This window comes from Mus pahari, chromosome 22 (genome assembly GCF_900095145.1).
Source record: "Mus pahari chromosome 22, PAHARI_EIJ_v1.1, whole genome shotgun sequence".
Classification (NCBI taxonomy): Eukaryota; Metazoa; Chordata; class Mammalia; order Rodentia; family Muridae; genus Mus; species Mus pahari.
In genome coordinates, this window is record NC_034611.1 from 41,404,643 (window position 1) to 41,413,513 (window position 8,871).

At 42.0% G+C, this 8,871-nt stretch overlaps 1 protein-coding gene across 1 annotated transcript in view; it reads left to right on the forward strand.

Annotated features, from left to right (window-relative positions):
- Window positions 1-4,387: 4,387 nt before the first annotated feature.
- Window positions 4,388-8,871, forward strand: part of Cga (glycoprotein hormones, alpha polypeptide) — a 14,481-nt gene continuing 9,997 nt past the window's right edge. Inside the window, exon 1 of the mRNA XM_021222414.1 lies at window positions 4,388-4,464. The gene's annotated coding sequence lies outside the window, so the exon portion shown is untranslated. The remainder of the gene's footprint in view (window positions 4,465-8,871) is intronic.

The window sequence follows — 8,871 nt, forward strand, 5'->3', positions numbered from 1 at the left end:
AGAGAGAGAGAGAGAGGCCCACAGAAGTTGCAGATTCCCTGGAGATAGTAGTGTGAGGAGTTCATTTTTCACATCCCATTCAGAAACTGAGCCATGGACCATATTTGCTCTCTATCCTAGGTGAAAGGTACCCTGCTTCTGCAGTTCTGACCAAGTCACTTTGCTGTCTGCTTCTGCAGCCTCCAGTTAGCATCTCAAAGTGACACAGTGGGAGGCTAGGTAAAGCCTCCATGGGGGAGTTGCCCTCCTCTAAGTGGAAGCTTCCAGGAACAAAGAGGAGAGGGACTTGGGACTTATCCTCCGCCCTTTGTTCTCAGTACTCGTGTGACTCTCAGAACCAGTGTTCACATTGGGGGTGGGGAGAACCTCACTGCAGGTCTGCACATAAATTCAGTCATAAATTGAATAAGAGCTTATAACAGAGAATGCCTACGTGCATATGCACTAGGAGCAATTATCAGGCTTAACTTCCCCCATTTGTTACTAGCTTGCAGGGTCATGAAAAGTTTTAGCCGATAACTAAGCCATCCCTGAAGTCTTGTTTAGATAAACTCAGTCAATATCTTATCTCTTGTTCTTGCACCTGGGGTCCTGTGTTGTATATATTCTTTTCAACCTTCTGTTAATGGCTTCTGTAACCCCATTGGAATGTGCCCTAAGTATTAGAAGTCTGCTCTTATCTCAGAAGCAATTAAGCAGTCATTTTATAAAAAGAACTTGAGTGTCTCTGTGGGTTTTGCCATTTGGAAACAATGATAACCCTTGCTTGCTAGATGTTTCTGCAGAATAAACGCTCCTTGTCTTTGCATCCTCTCCGAGTCTGGGGTCTTCCTTCAGCAATTTTCAGACTCTTGACAGTGAGATGCCTGACACAGGTGTTAGGAACTCAGGTCCTCTGCAAGAGCAGGAAGCACTCTCAAGTGATGGATGATTCATCTCTCCAGCCCGTGACCTCATTTTTCAAGGCACTGCAGTCTAGTAGAGTTGAACCTTCTAGATCTGTCATTAATTTAATTAAGTATCAGGGGATTGATTAAATCCTCTGGTCCTATTTCCTAATCCCTTATTTGTATTTCATGCAGTGATATTTCCTCCAACCTAAATTGTTGGGATAGACTGAAATGTGTTTATAAAATACTGAGTACTCAATAGATACCGGTGTCATTATCCGGTGACTGTAACTCAAAGCTGTCACGCTTATAAGGTGTCCTCTAACCTGCCTTCTTAACGTTGAATTATGTTTGGACTCACACTTCCTTTTGGCTATGCATGCTTAAGTGTTCTGTATATGGTTCTAAAGTGATTTTTATGTTCTAGTTTGTCTTATGGCTCTTTGCTTAATTTTCCTGTCTTAGAATCAGTTATTATACAAGGGACTTACATACTCCTTCATAGTAAATTATGTGAAACCAGAGAAAAGTATTAGTTCACACACAAGAGCTAGCCACAGCCTGGAAATTCAGTGTAAGAAATATCAAATATAAGACTTTTCTACCAAATACTATGAAACTTGTATTTAGGGCAATGAATTTTTCGAGACAGGGTTTCTCTGTGTAGCCCTGGCTGTCCTGGAACTCACTCTGTAGACCAGGCTGGTCTTGAACTCAGAAATCCACCTGCCTCTGCCTCCCAAGTGCTGGGATTAAAGACGTGCGCCACCACACCCGGCAAGAAACCCTGTCTTAAAAACAAAAAACAAACAAACAAAAAAAACCTTTGTTCACACACAAGTCTAATTCTGTGTTCTAGGAATTTGATGGTTTAGAGAGCCCTCGTCCCTTCCTTCATGTTCTGTGTACCAGTTCTTATCAGACTAGCTAACTGAATTAAGACTGTGTGGTGAGACACTGGCCAATGGGGAAAAGCCACAGTCACCACTCGAGTTGGAGTAAAAACCAATGCATCCCTCAGTATGTTTGCTCTTCTCAGAGTAAAGTTCACCTGTCCAGACACTTCAGCGGTCTCTTTCTTTATTACCTCAAACTTATTTCTCACAGTATATAATTTGTTTTATTTTTTATTTTCTAGGCAGTCACGGGTAAGAGGTAGCCCCGAGCCTCTAAAGCAAGTTTGGACTGGAGACTTTTGAACAAGGTTGAGAATGTGAAGTTGGACCTAACCCATTTGTTACACTGCGATACAGCCATGAGATCTGGATGGCAGAGAGTGGACTCTGGTTGCTTGAAAGATAAATGTCCTTCATAAGCTCATGCATCAGAACCCCTTTTCCTCCGCTGGTGATGCTGTTTGGAGATGTTTTGGAACTTGTAGGATCCGGAACCTTGCTGAAGAGGGTTCGTCACCGAGGGCGAGCGTTGAGAACACACGCCTCTCTCCACTTTAAGTGTTCTCTCTCTCTCTGCTTCCTCTGCAGCCATAAGACAAACTGAACTCTCCCTTCTTTAAGTTGTTTCTGTCAATTGTGTTATCACGCAACACAAAGGACCTGGTACACTGGATCTGTATCAGAGTACAGTCAATAGGAACTGTCCAGTAAAGGGATGCCATTAATTCTTGTTGTAGGCATATAAAGGTACTGAATTGTTCAGAGTCGGGGATATGTCCAGGCTGGGGTCCTAAGTTGCTAGGTGCATTCTTAGGAGAGATGTGCATGTGTACAGTATGTATAGGTGAGAGGTCCTGTATTAAGCATTGTTAGAAGTGGGAATACGTGGGCTGGAGAGATGGCTCAGCAGTTAAGAGCACTGACTGCTCTTCCAGAGGTCCTGAGTTCAATTCCCAGCAACCTCATGGTGGCTCACAACATCTGTAGTGGGATCCAATGCCCTCTTCTGGTGTGTCTGAAGAGAATGACAGTGCACTCACATAAAATAAGTAAATAAATGGAGGAGGAGGAGAAGGGGGAGGAGGAGGAGAAGGAGGACAGGGAGGAGGAGGAGGAAGAGGGGGAGGAAGAGGGGGAGGAGGAGGAGAAGGAGGACAGGGAGGAGGAGGAGGAAGAGGACAGGGAGGAGGAGGAGGAGGAGGAGGAGGAGGAGGAGGAGGAGGAGGAGGAGAGGTCCATGCATGTAGACCAAGCTAAATGGATCCAGCTTGTCAAGCTACTCCCTGTGTTTGCCTGCCTCAATATGAAGCCAGATATTAGAAAAGGGATTCTTTCTTAATAAGCTATCTTTGCTTCATACTGACTTTGACTAAAATTCATTTCTGTAACATCACCAAGAACCACAGCCTTGGGCTGGTGTGATGGCTCAGTGGACTTAAAAATACTTGCTGCACAAGCCTGAGAACCGGAGCTTGATGCCCCAACTCACGGAACCCACATAAGGTGGAAGAAGCGGACTGCCTTGCCTCCACAACTCACAGTAGAACTTGTGAGTCACACACACACACACACACACACACACACACACACACACCCCATAGGCACACACTGACACATAAAATAACTTTAAAAATTAAATTCTAAGGTTCTGAAGAGCTTCCACTCAACAAAGTAAAAATAAAGTACTTTTTAAACAGAGAAGAGAATCATGCCTTTACTTAATTTTTTTCAGAAGATTTAAAAAAATTATTCATTTTAAATTATGTTACACATATGTGTACATAATTATGTATAGGTGCACGTCTGTGGGTACGCATACACGAGGACAGGTTTCTGTGGAGGTCACAGACATTGGCTCCTCTTGGAGCTGGAGTTACTTGTGAGCCTCTCAACCTGGCATGAAATCAAGTCCTCTGAATGAGCAGTACATGCTCTTAACCGCTGACCCATCTCTCTAGGCCCTAATAAAAGTTGTGCTTTTTTTGTTTTTAAGGCTGCTGTATGGGACTGCATAGAACACGCTCACTCACACACACACACAAACACACACACACACACACGCCCAGACATATCTACTGAATGCCAGTCGGCCCTCTTCAGGATCACCTCATACCTTTCCACATATCTTTATTAAATCCAGATGCCCGTTAATTTAAGAAATTGGAGCAATTGTTTTATTTTTCTGTTTCCTGTTGAAATAGTGTAATCCCGAAAATGTTTTTTTTTGAATCCTGCTTTATGAAAACATCAGGCACTTAGCTAATTAAATGTGCTACTCTTAGAGTCCTGTTTATTTTAAAAGTATCAACTTTCAGGATGTTTTGTGTACGCCTCAATAAAATTACGTAGAAAATGGCCAAATGCTCTCTCTTCATACGCTGTCCTCGAGGTCACCACTACCTCAAAATGTCTAAAATCAAAACTGATCTGAGGGTTGCAATGTGATAAGATCAAATTGACGTCATGGTAATTATACCAAGTACCATCCAATCACTGGGTAGAATTTACCACTGATCCCTGAGCTTAGGTGCATTTGGGAACATGCAATTTGTATTACGCTGTTGGTATAAAAGACAGTGGGAGACTTTATTAACTGCAGGCACTGAACAATCCGGAGACAAATTTCCCCTCAGGTCTACAATCAACTGCCCAGAACACATCTCTCTAAAGGTCCAGAGGTAGGTAATATGATGAGATCATTTCATTTGGGGGGGGTGTATTTAAAGATTAAAATATTTGTGACCACAGGAAGGAATTTTCTGCATAAATGTTGGTAGGAAAATAATTAGGCATTGATTAATTTTCTTTATGGTCCTCATGATTGAGTTGGGGGGCGGTCTGTAGAACCGCAGTAGGCAATCATAAGCTAAGATGCTGTCTGGCAGAAGCCAGGATACAAATATCTCCTGCTGAGCTGCTGAAGAGCCTGTCAAAAATCTAAAATATTTTCTCAAGAACCATTGCATGTCATCTGAAGGGCCTTCATTTTGAGTATCTTTCAGAGACCAGACAGAGGGCAAGTAGACATTATATAAGTAGCTGAAATTATTTTATTATCAGTTCTAGATGAAGTATATCTGAATTTTCAAGTTGGCTGTCAATAAAACAGCTCGCTTGTTCAGTGACATGGCCACGTGTTCTAATACATTTTGAATAAATAATTTAGTATCTTTAATTATACCACTAGGAACCTGAGCACTATTTCTATTTTCTTTTTCATAAAATTCTATAAAAATAATAGAATGTGCCAACCACTGCTGCTGATAATAAGACACTTTCCAAGTCTGAGTGGATGGTTCTAATGAACTTTTGGAAACTTCTTTTCCACTACTTTATAACTGGCATATTGTATGAGCACTGTGCATTCTCAAATCCAGCCAACCTCAAATTAAAATAAAAATGAAAAATTGTCAATTCAATTATTCCTTGAGCAATAACACAGAACAGGTACTTACATAACATGCACATTCTTTCAAATGTTCTCAGTAATCTTTTAAAGTGCAAAGGGGGAGGTGTATAGGTTGTATGCAAATATATTACAGAAGGCACTTGAACACCCAAGGATTTGCTATTGGAGGGGGCCTTTGAAACCATCCTCTCCCAGATACTGAGGAACAATTGTAGTTATATTTGTGTTAGCATTAGTTGAACTAGTGATTGGTTGGTAGACTGGAAATAGAAAATAAAAGGAGTGCTTTTTTTCTTCTTTCTCAATATTACCGAACGGAATTCGGGTACCAATGAAGAGAGACAGACCTAGTACACAGTGAGAGTTACTCGGGCATGGAAAACAGCCATTGCATTTCAATAGGACTTTTAGCTTCCAAAGGACTATATATTTTTTTCTATTCAAAAGTAGGCTAGTTTACATCAAAAGAGGAATTTGGTTTTGGACCCAAGTTCATTAAAATTGCCCATAGCGGCGTGGAACTTGTTACAAAGCTGAAGGCCGCCTTGAAGTTCCTAATAATCTTTTCTCTAACTCCCAAGTGCTAAGATTACAGGTAGAAGAGACATCTTTTAATTTTCTGAAGATTTCCCTAAAACTTGAGGGGCCGGAGAAATAGCACAGCAGTGAAGCTCGCTTACTGCTCCTGCAAAGATCCGGGTTTGGTTAGCAGCACCCGCTTTAGGTGGCCCTCTCCAGGAACTCTGACACCACCTCCTGGACTTCCAGGGCACCTGCATGTATGTGATGCACAAAGGGATGAGGAGGAACACATACGAGTGAAATAAAAAAAAAAAAATCGTTAAAAGGTACTTCTTGATACAGCGCTGGATGTGGTTGCGCACAATTACCATTGCAGCACTTGGTGGCTGATAGAGCGCTGGATGTGGTTGTGCACAATTACCATTGCAGCACTTGGTGGCAGTGAAAGAAGTATGCATTTGAGGTCAGGCAAGCCCAGGTTACATAGCAAGACCTTGTCTCCAAAGTAAAGAACTAAGACAAAACAAATGAACCATTACTTTGGAGCCAGGAAGATAACTCAGCAGACAGGAGTGATTGCCACCATGCCAGACAGCCTGAGCTCTCAGAGGTTTTTCTTTAATCTCCTTACTTACACTGGGTCCTATAATCATACTCTACCCCACCAATAAATAAATGAAATTATTTTCTTTAAGCAAGAAAATCTCATTCTTTAGCCCAGGAGGCTCTCCTTGAATTTCACCTTAGCCTGCTTATATTATAGATGGCAAAATCAACTAATTTAACATTCAATTATCCAAAATATCAGCCATTCAAACAGATTCACTATTACTGTTGTTGTTGTTGTTGATGATGATGGTGTTGGTGGTGGTGGTGGTGGTGGTGGTGTGTGTGTGTGTGTGTGTGTGTGTGTGTGTGTGTCGGGCATGTGCATGACAAGGGTACATTGGAAGTCAGAGAACAGTCTTGTGAAATCAGTTTTCTCCTTCTAATTCTGTGTAGGTTTTAGGGATGGAACTCAGGATGTCAGGATTTAGCCACAAGTTCCCTTATTCACTGAGCTATATGGCTGTCCCTTGGACTATTTATTTATTTATTTATTTATTTATTTATTTATTTATTTATTTGGTTTTTCCGAGACGGGGTTTCTCTGTGTAGCCCTGGCTGTCCTGGAACTCACTCTGTAGACCAGGTTGGCCTCGAACTCAGAAATCCACCTGCCTCTGCCTCCCGAGTGCTGGGATTAAAGGCGTGCGCCATCAGTTTTAGCTTTTAACCTTTTATTAGTTATGTATTTCTTTGTGTGTGGGCACACATACCCCACAGTGCGAGAGTGAGGGTCAGAGCAAAACCTTGGGCCCTGGCTGTTCATTGCTATCTATGCCAAGCTAGTTGAGTTTGCCTATGAGTTCCCTGTCTCTGCTTCCTATCTCCAACAGGGGACTGAATAATCCACAGCACAGTCCCCTTCCTCCTACTAGTGAAAATCTTGCAAACTAAATGTATCTTTACAGTTTAGTACTTCTCACACCCCAATACTGGGGATTGAACTCAGGACTTTATCAACGTTCGGGCCAGCATGAACTGCGGTCTTAGCCTTTGGCGCTTCCCACCACTGCCTCCTCACTCTGTAAGCTCTCTACCAGGTAGCTATAGGTAGCTAAATTCTGGAGACTGAACCCAGGACCTCCTGCACGTTAGGTAAACGCTTTATCCCTGAACTATACCCCTAACTCTCCTTAGTACTTTAAATGAGAGGCTTCTTGATTCAAAAGGTGGCATTACATCAGCTAAAAAAAAAAAAATGTAATGCATAAATGTAAGAAGTTATTAGAGAGCTTCTTATATTTCTTTAATGTTGTCCCCATAGAAAATTTCTGGACTTTAAAAGAATTTGGTGTTAATTGGATGTGGAGGGGAAGCCTCCTAAGAGCTGGCAGTGGATGTCTCTACCACCGAGCCATATCTGCAGCTGTCTCTATTGTTCATTTTGAGACAGAAATTCACTAAGTTCTAAGCGTGCCTTGAACTGCAGAACCTTCTACTTCAGCCTCCTGAAGAGCTGGAGTTAAACAGTCGCATCATTAGGTTCTCTATTTTCTGTTTTTTTGGGATGCTTTAGTCTCCTGAGAGAAATTACTATTATCTACAGTTTTATTCCTAACAGATGTTTTTTTAAAGATAGTCTCACACTGTGGCTCTGTAGCCTGGATCTGCCTCCCTCTGCTTCTTGAGTGCTAGGATTACTTAATAGAATTCTAAATAATGTTGATATTTAAAGTCTATATAGGGCTGGTGAGATGGCTCAGTGGGTAAGAGCACCCGACTGCTCTTCTAAAGGTCCAGAGTTCAAATCCCAGCAACCACATGATGGCTCATAACCATCCATAACAAGATCTGATGCCCTCTTCTGGAGTGTCTGAAGACAGCTATAGTGTACTTACATATAATAAATAAAATAAATCTTTAAAGTCTATATAATAGGATGTATCCTGCCTACGTACAACATACATACCACCCACACATTAGTGTATTATCCAGGAAAACCCATACTGCGGAGTCAGAAGTTTTCAGAGAGCTTTGACTGAAGAGAAAAGAGCCACTCTAGATGTAAATCCCACCATCTCCTCTTTAGGCTGAACATAACAGGGAAAATGGTCAAATCCAGGTGAACCCTGGGGGTCCCTCTTCCTCTGCTTCCTGGTGGGCACCAGTGACCATCACACACTCCCCACTGTGCCTTCCTTGGGATGGTGGACTACATCCTTTAACCTGGGGCCAGAATAAACCCTTTAATTAATTTCTATCTGGTATTCAATTATAGCAATGAGAAAAGAAACTAATGTGGGTCTGAGTATATACTTTTTAATGAATTTATCTGAAAAAAGTTTGATGTGTTTATTAAAAGACAAAGGAGAGGAGTATGTTTTGGTGGAGGTGTGGTACAGTATGGAGGAAGGGGTGCCTCAGTGGGCCCATGCTGAGGCATCCCTTCCCCTTGAGGGACCAGCCATACTATGATATAGTATAGAATAAAGTTTTTTCAAGGCATGGGGAGGGGGGAGAGAGAGAGAGAGAGAGAGAGAGAGAGAGAGAGAGAGAGAGAGAGAGAGAGAGAGAGAGAGAAGAAAGAGGGAAGAGGAGAGAAGAGAAG